We start from the raw sequence: 9324 nt of genomic DNA, 5'->3' as shown, positions 1-9324 counted from the left end.
TAGAGAGCACCATGTATTTCCAATGCAGAAACCCTTCACGATGCTTACCAGTGAATCAGGATCAACTTGAACGCACTCAACGTCGCTTCGAACCATGACGCTTCCTTTTTGGATGACTTAGCAAAAGAGGAGAAGTTCTGTGAACAAGGAGATATTGGTGCTTCCTAATTTGAAGCTAAAGGTTGTTCAGGTGGCAATGAGAATAGCATTGGAGGTTGTTTACAAGCTGCATTTCTCAAAGATTTTGCACGATTGCTGGCCTGGTTGCATCGTGGTGGCCAGATGGAAAAAGAAGAAATAGAATAAGGTTTTGTTTTGGACTTTGGCGTGTGTGTGGTGTCAATTTAGTTGTGCTTAACTAGTGTCCGTTGCAAGAAAAAAATGGGTGGGCTAGTGGGTTGTTCGACCTACCACAGGTTCAACTCGAGTAGGCTAGGTGAAAGTAGGTCTGGTTTAAATATACCTATTTATTATAAAATTTCACTTATTTTATCTTGGTTTGACCCGTTTTTAAGGTGGATTAGGTTGGTTCACAGACACAACTCATTTTGTCAACTCTAACTTTAAGACTTGACAAAAGAATTGTATATATTTGATGCTTGTGAATAAAATTGGATTTGGATAGTTTAATAAGAACCCAAATAAAATTAATTCTTTTTTCTATACACTTTTTAATGGGATGAATAATGACAAGTCAAAAGATATTCGTATTTGTTACTATTCAACAATTTTAAAAGTTCTGAATTTTGTGTATTTTCTTTTTAGCTACTTTTGTTATTTGTTTATATTTTAAGAAATTCGTGAATACCTACAAGATTCATTGAAATTGTGATACTTGCACGAATATAAGTGGGATAGCGGATTTTCATCAAACGGGTTTGTGACTTGCTCTTATCTACCTTTCTCTCATGGTCATTCTTACCTTTAACCAACAATCTCATTTCACTTGTCTTCTTTTACATAAACAAAAAATAAAAAAATTCCCTATGTCTTTCCTCTTTTATCCTCTCTACAAATTATAAGGGTTTATTCGATCTTTAGCCTGCAACCCATCTAAAAGTATAAGGTCTTTCTAGTTGCTAGCCTGCTGCAAGAAAAAGAAAAAATTAGCATAAAAAAAATAAAATAAATGAAAAATAAAAAATAAAAATAAAAAATCCAAATCTTTAAAGACACCACGTGAAAGAAATTTTACACTTGTTAGCATTTTGCAAGAAAGGAGTCCTTGCAATTGTAGAGGATGAAAGAGGAAGGGGAAATGAAAACATTTTTGTTTTTGTAAGAAAAGAAAAAAGTGAAATTGCGGTTGTTGGTCAACAGGGTGAAAAATGATTCATTACATGACAACTATGTATGTGTCAATTTGGATGTCGTTCAGACACGTAACATCACCTTTAACACCTTAGACTTTCTAATGTGACATTAATTAATATCACCAAACAAAAGAATTAAATTGATTAACAGTATATAACTTAGGAACTATTTGGCCACTTTTGTAATTATTAATTGGATAACTTTTACAATTTTCAGGATTAAATAACTGATCTACTCTTACTCTTTTACCTAAATTTGAATAACTTATATTATATTATTTATTTAAGTTAATCTTATTTTTCAGTTATATAATTTTATGGTTTGAAGAAATATTTATATAAATAATTTTAAAAAATTGTATGAATTAAAAATTTCTATATTATGTGATATTTACTACTAATCCACACACAATTTTTATAACAAATTCTAGGATTACGTTGTTCAAATTTGTAACATTATGAAATTTTCTATTTAGTAATATTTATTAATTAGGGGGAAGGAGGATGATTTTGGTTTTATATTGCAATTAATAATTTTTATTTTACACTTTTAATAGAATTAATTATTGTAAGGGGTATTAGAAATAATAAAGATGAGAGGGGGTTTAAAGAAATAAAAGACTTATGTTAGAAGATAAAAGATGTTATTATTATAATTTTACTTTTCATTTTTGCGTTCTTTGACTAGGCTTGAGTACTCTAAAGAGAACGTACTAGGAGAACAAGGAGGAGGAATCAATGAAGAGGAACTAGACGCATAGATCTACATTTTTCATCACTCCAAGTGTGGGGAGGGGGGAGTGAGAACACTCATTTTGGGGAAATTTGATGTCGTTTGATGTGATTTGATGAGTAGATTCGAAATATGTAATTTAATTGATGATAAGATGTTTTCTATAAAGGGGGTTAGAACCCCCAATCTTGTAAATTTTCTTTTGATGAAATTTGATGTACGTTTGATGAAATTTGATGTGCGTTTTATGTGATTTGATGAATAGATTCGAAACATGTAATTTAATTGATGATTAGATGTTTATGGATAATTAATTGTGCTCTGTAAAAGAGGATTAGAACCCTAGAGGGATTGACCCTCAATCCTGTAAGTTTTCTGTTTGACAAAATTTGAGGTGCGTTTAATGTGATTTAATGAGTAAATGCAAAATATGTAATTTATTTGATGATCAGATGTCTCTAGAGTAATTAATTGAATGTTTTGTAGAAAAGAGTTAGAACCCTGAGGGGAGAAATTCAAGGAATTTAAGAGGTAAAAGTTGTAGATGGTAAACTGGTGAATGACATTTGATGTGGATGAGTATAAATATTGTTGAATGATGAAAGACCTTAATGTGAATTGATAAAGATGTTGGTCAACGATGATTTAAACAATGATCATGATGTGATAATATAGGAGCATTTGCATGATGGTGACATGCATCATATATACATATTTGTGGTTTTAGTGGGAACCTGTTATTGTGGTTCTGGTGGAAACCTGTCGGTGTTCTGATGGAAACACTGGTGTGTTGGTAGCCTAAGGTTAACTTGGAACTTAAGTACCAATTATATATTTACGATGATAATGACGATAATGGCTGGGTACCCCATGCATTTAGACATAGGTGCACATTGCATTGCATTGATGCATATATGATAAATGATGTTGTATTGAAGTTGAAATATATGAATTGTTGCTATTATGGTTTGAAGTATGAATTGTGATTTCTATAGTTTGGAGTATAAATTATTATTATTATTATTATTATTATTATTATTATTATTATTATTATTATTATTATTATTATCTTAGTTTTTGTTGGAAGGTATGGGATGTCGAGAGTTGCGGCCCATTCCTTATAGAGTGAGATTATTCTTACTCTTCGTTTGTTGTTGGCATGTTTTGTATGTTTTGCAGACGAGGTCCCTCAGCCTTGGGAGGAGCAAGGGATGCTTAAGTGTATAGCTCTGATGCCAATGTGACACCGAAAATTGGAGTAGTTAGGGATTTTGTTATTTTTGTCGTTTTAGTTCAAAAAGTTTGAATTGTAATTGTTTATCACTATTCAGTTTATTTATCTTTGATGAATTGGGTTATCTTTATATTTTTATGTTTGTGTGAGGATTCAAAGGAGACTTATGAACTACTTATGAAGATTTCAAATCTATATTTTTTATTTATTTTTTAATTGGTATTGTATTTGAGGGTAGATGAGTATCACAATATTCCAGTCCATTTTTAATTGGACGAACAAGTTTTGTTAAATGATTTTTGTTTTTAATGTTTATCTTCAAAGTTTTATTTATTATGTATTTTTTTTTTCAATTCAATACATGACTTTTTTTCAATTTTTTTTTCTTGTTTTCAATTTTCTCCCTTTAAATTTATATGAAATTATCAAAGACTAATAAACGTAGAAACGGATTAATGAGGTATTTAAGAGAATTCATTTTGATTTATAAAAATTATTTGTGACCGTTAATAATTTGACAATTTATTTCGATAACTTTCACATAAGAAAACTAGTGGTGGGGAGTTGAAGAAAGAGTCTTAAGTCAAGTCATCTTGTCATAATTATAATTTTTACTTATTTAAAAAAACTTGATAAAACTATAACAAATAAGTACTTTTTAAGTTGTTTCGTTAAACAAAATCTATAATACCTATTAACGTAAGTTTTTGTATAATTAAAAATGTTTTAATAGTAATTATTTTTAATTATTTTTATAATTTGTTAGTTTTAAAATTAATATTTTAATCTGTACAATAGACATATTAAGTATTTATTATATAATTAAAATTTAAAATGAATTATATAAATAAAAATATTATATTTGAATATTTAAATTTACATAAATAAATATTTTTATTTATAATATATAACTTATATTATAGTATAAAATTAATATTTTTAAAATATTAAAATTTATCTATAAATAATCATAATAAATAAAAGTTGAGCTCAATAAAAAAATTATTAAAACTTCCATTGAAAAAAGTCATTAAAAATATTTTTAGATAAGATAAATGTTCCTACTATATATATATAGATAGATAGATAAATAGATAGATAGATAGATAGATAGATAGATAGATAGATAGATAGAGAGAGATAGAGAGAGAGAGAGATAGATAGAGAGAGATAGAGAGAGAGAGAGAGAGAGAGGAGTAATTCGTTTATTCCAAGAGTAAGTTTATCTAGACTTATTTTGTTCAATAATTCATGTTCCAAATTCTTTCTCTCTGTAAATATAATAAGTCATTAAAAAATTATATTTTTGAAACATGCACGTGTCGCTCTCCTCTTCCTCCAAAATCCACGTGCTGCAATATCTATGAAGCTTTTCCACGTGTGACCTAAACCGTTTTATTTGTAATGAAATCATTTTAATATGTACATGTGACAATGACAACTCATGTTTTCCAGCTCCTCTTATCAATAATTTGTATAATCTTGTTAAAGATGTTAGTACTTAATTAAGATTAATATATATTACCCAATAACTTTAACTACTTTGTACTTAATTGTATTGAATGCTTTTTTGTACTTTTTAGGATCGAAATATGATATACCAGTAGATAAAATCATTAATATAAAATAAAAGTAAATAAACTTTAATTATATTTAATATTTGATGCATACCAGAATAATAAATTAAATAATATTACTATAATATAAGTCATATATTTAATGTAAACTATTAAGATACGATACAAATTGTGCTAAAATATCAAAATTATTGTTTCATGAAATTTTATAAAATTTTTAAAAAGTAAGTTTCAGCATGTCAAGAAAATAAAGTAGCTTTTAGCTTACCCGTTTAACTTTTATAAAAAAATTATAGTTTTAACTATATTATACAAATTATTTTTATTTATGTAATTTCTGTGTTTAATATTTAAAAATTAAAAAATAATTTTAAAATTATGAATATTCAAATATATTTTTTGATTTATCTGTCCAAGTATTCATTTTTAATTTTTAATTAATATTTACTTTAGATTTGTTAAAACTAATATTTTAAAATGCTTAATGCATGGGTTAAATGTGTATTATATATAACTAATTTTATAATAAATTATATATACAAATAAATATTATATTTAAATATATAAATTATATTTAAAATTTATACAAATAGATATTTTTAAACATATAAATTATATTTTATATTTATGGTAAATAATTTATATTATAACATAATATTTTTTATTTATAGATAATTTATTTTAAAAATATTAAAATTTAATTTATATGTATTTATGATAAAAAAAAAATTAGTTAAAAATTATGAAAATTTCTAAAAATTATCTCGTGAAAGAAAAATATCTAAAAATACTTTTGAAAAATAAAATTCTAGGAGTTGATTATTGTAATGTAGTGAGTAGATTTCAGAGTTTAGTTGACTCTAGAAATGAGAGTATATAAGAGTTTCTCTGAGAAGGGAACTTCATAAGTTCATTCTCAAAGAAACTTAGAGAGAAGTTTTAGAAAGAAGGACTCTGGGTCCGTGAGCTCCTCTCTCTCTCAAATTTCTCTGTTTGATTCTTCTTCTTCTCTAGATCACTAACTCCTTCTGTCTTCTCTTGGAATTCAGGTTAGAAAGCTTACTTTTAGAGGATTGAAGTCCACGGATCGAGCTTTGGAGGGTTTTCTTCTTCTACTCTGTTCTTGCCTATTTTGAGCCAATTTTTCACGCGAGGGAAGCTAGAATGTAGGTTGTTTGGTTGCATGTGAGTTTAAGAACTCAATTGATGCATGAATTTTGAGAATCAAGGGTTGAATTGAAATATTGCTCATTTTTCAGGGTTTTGGGAAAAATGAGATTTTTAGTGATTTTGATGCATCGGATGGATGCATGTTGAATTAGAGTTTGTTTTCTATTTGTATGGAGTCTATGTGTTGCATTTCTTGGATTGCATGTGATGGAAATCTTCTGATTTTCAAGTTTTGATGAAATTTTCAAAGTTTGGGAGGTTGTTGTTTGAATCTGCATTGGGTGCAAGTTCTTGACATCGGGCGTGCATTCATCAAAGGCAACCATTTTAAATTCACGCCAGGCGCGAGGTTACTTGCGTCGGGCACGAATTTATATGGGAGTCTCTGGATAAGTCATGTCGGACGTGAAGAGAACCATGTTGGGCGCGATATCAGATAATGACCCTGTTTGGCATTTTACTGATATGGCGCCAGGCATAGGGTGAGTGCGCCGGGCGCGAAGAACTCTAAAAGTCTCTGTTTGGATGACACCGGGCGCATGGTGGCTGCACCAGGCGTGGAGAATCCTATGAGTCTTTGTCTCAAGTGGGAACCTCACGCCGGGCGTGGATAGAACTCTCGAGTTGGGATTAGGCCAAGCTCGAGCTGGCTGCGCCGGGCGTGAGTGTGTTTAATGCTGTTAATTGTGAATGATGCTTATGCATGTTTAAAGTTGAAGATTTGATCATGTATGTATGATATATGATGTATGGTGGTGTATGATTCATATGTATGCTTGCTAATGGTATGTATGAATGTTTAAATATGATATGACATGAATATATGTTCATATGAGTATTATTATTGATCATGATGGTGGATTGACCATGTATGATGTATGATGCATTATTACATGTGATGCCTTATGGCATGTGTCTAGCTTAGGACTTGAGGAGAGGGAAAATGTTTTCGAACTGGAAGAGCTCACATAGAGTCTCTTAAGAGTGGTGCTTGGATAGGCTACTGATATAAATGAGAGTGGTGCTTAGATAGGGCACTTTGGGGTGAGAGTGGTGCTTGGATGGGCCACTGGTTTGGGTGAGTCTCCTCTAAGTCCTTAGCTAGTGTTGGAGCTGGGTATGAGGTTGAGGATTATTCCCTTAACCAAGTACTAGGAAAGGTACGTGGTTCCTTATGGATAGTCGGTGGGCGAACTCCACAAGTGACTTGGTAATGCATGCCAAGGTCGTGGTACGCCTGTATCCAGTTGTGCTATACCTGACGATGAAATCGGACTTCTAAGTGTGTAAGTGACATCATTCAAGTAAACCCGAGTAAGAATTTATATCTTGTTTAGCTGTGACCGAGCGGGCGCATTGGGCGTGAAAACAGTTGGGGTGGTTTTAGTAGGATTGAGATGTCACTTACATTGCTCTGCTGTTAGGGAGATCTCCTAGGTGTATGCATGACGACGCATTAGATGATAGATATGCATTTGATATCTTTCATGTGTTGCTTAATTGCATGATTGTTGTTATGATGAAGTGTATGGTGTTTGACTTCATGATTTGATGATTTGATAGTTGAGTAGCATAGATATTTATTATTATGTTTGTATGGTTGTTTATTGAACTCTAGCTTACCTTTCTGTTTCCATGTTGATGGACTGCAATGATCATACTGTGTATGGAAGTAGGTCAGGGTTAGGTTGGAGCTGGTTGCTGTGATCGCTGCGAGACGGAGAATTTTGTCCTCGTGTTAGAATTACCATTTTGGATAACTGTTTTGTTGTGCTTGACTGGTATTAGAGTTATGTTATTTGGATGACTATACATATTTAGTGTTGTATTTTGTACATAGAAACACAGTTTTATTATTATATATAAATATATCTGTATGTATGAGTTATCCAATTTTAATATTTCTCTTAGTTCAATAGTAGTAGTGCAATTCCACTAAGTGTAGAGACTTTAGCGGGTCGTTACAATTATTATAATTATATATAGAATATAATGTTGAATACAATTTTTATATCTAATATATATGATAATATTTTATATTTTACTATATACGTAAATGATATAATATATTGTTATATTATATACATATTATATTAAATTATATATCTTTTTATAAAGAGGTATGACTTAGTAATCACTTTTTTCGTTTTTACCTTTTAATCAGATAGTTTTACTGCTAAATTTATAATTGTCGCCCCTGGTAATGAAAAAAAAATAAATAATAGGTTATCTATTTTAAAATTTTAATATTTTTAATATTTATTTTTTTAAAAAAATTCTTCAAAAATAAATATATAAAAATACAAAATGTCCTTCTCCTATTTATAAATTATTATAGGTCCTTATATAAACATAAATCTCTATCTTGTATAAGATTATTTTTAGATTTTTTAATAAAATAATTTTTTAGAGATTTTTTTTTAATTTTTAATCTAATTTGATTTTCTTATTATAATTATTTATAAATTAAATTTTAATATTTTTAAAATAAACTATTAATAAATAAAAATAATACTATACTATAATATAAATTGTTTATTATAAATTCAAATATAATTTATATATTTTAAATATTTATTGGTATTAATTTTAAACATAATTTATAATTTCAAACATAATATTTATTTGCATATAATTTACTATAATTTTGATAGATAAAATAAATTTGTATAACTATTCATAAATTGCTCTTCTCAATTTCTACTTTGTCTCTATTTTGGACACTAATAATAATATTTATAAAATTATCATTATAAATTAATTTTCAAATTTTACATTCTATTTAAGTGAACGTGAATCTATCTTTCCTCTTACTTTATGTTTCTATCTTGAAAAGTAGAACAATTGAAAGATATTGAAACACTAAAACAAACACGCTCTTCATCTTTCATTTTTACCATCATTAACCATCTTCATCGTCAAGACATATATCAAATGCTGAAACACCTTTGAATGAATAAAGGTTTGAAGAAAGAGGAAAATGTTTGTAAACAAAATAATAGTAGCTTAGAAAACTAAATCGAATAAAAAAAAATATTGATATAAAAATAACATTTTTTTTATGAATAAAAATTATAATTTAACTTCAACCAACTCTTATATATTAAATATGAATATATATATTTTACGCAAAAATATTTTTAGGAGTTTTTATTTCAATAAAATAACTTTTAGAGTTTTTTTTTAACTTTTTGTCTAATTTAATTTTTATTGATCATAATTATTTATTAATTTAAAATTAATATTTTAAAAATAAATTATTAATAAATAAAAATAAATTTATGTTACAATATAATT

Source organism: Cajanus cajan, chromosome 10 (assembly GCF_000230855.2).
Source record: "Cajanus cajan strain Asha chromosome 10, NIPB_CcT2T_4, whole genome shotgun sequence".
Taxonomy (NCBI): Eukaryota; Viridiplantae; Streptophyta; class Magnoliopsida; order Fabales; family Fabaceae; genus Cajanus; species Cajanus cajan.
Note: the sequence above shows the minus strand (reverse complement) of the source record.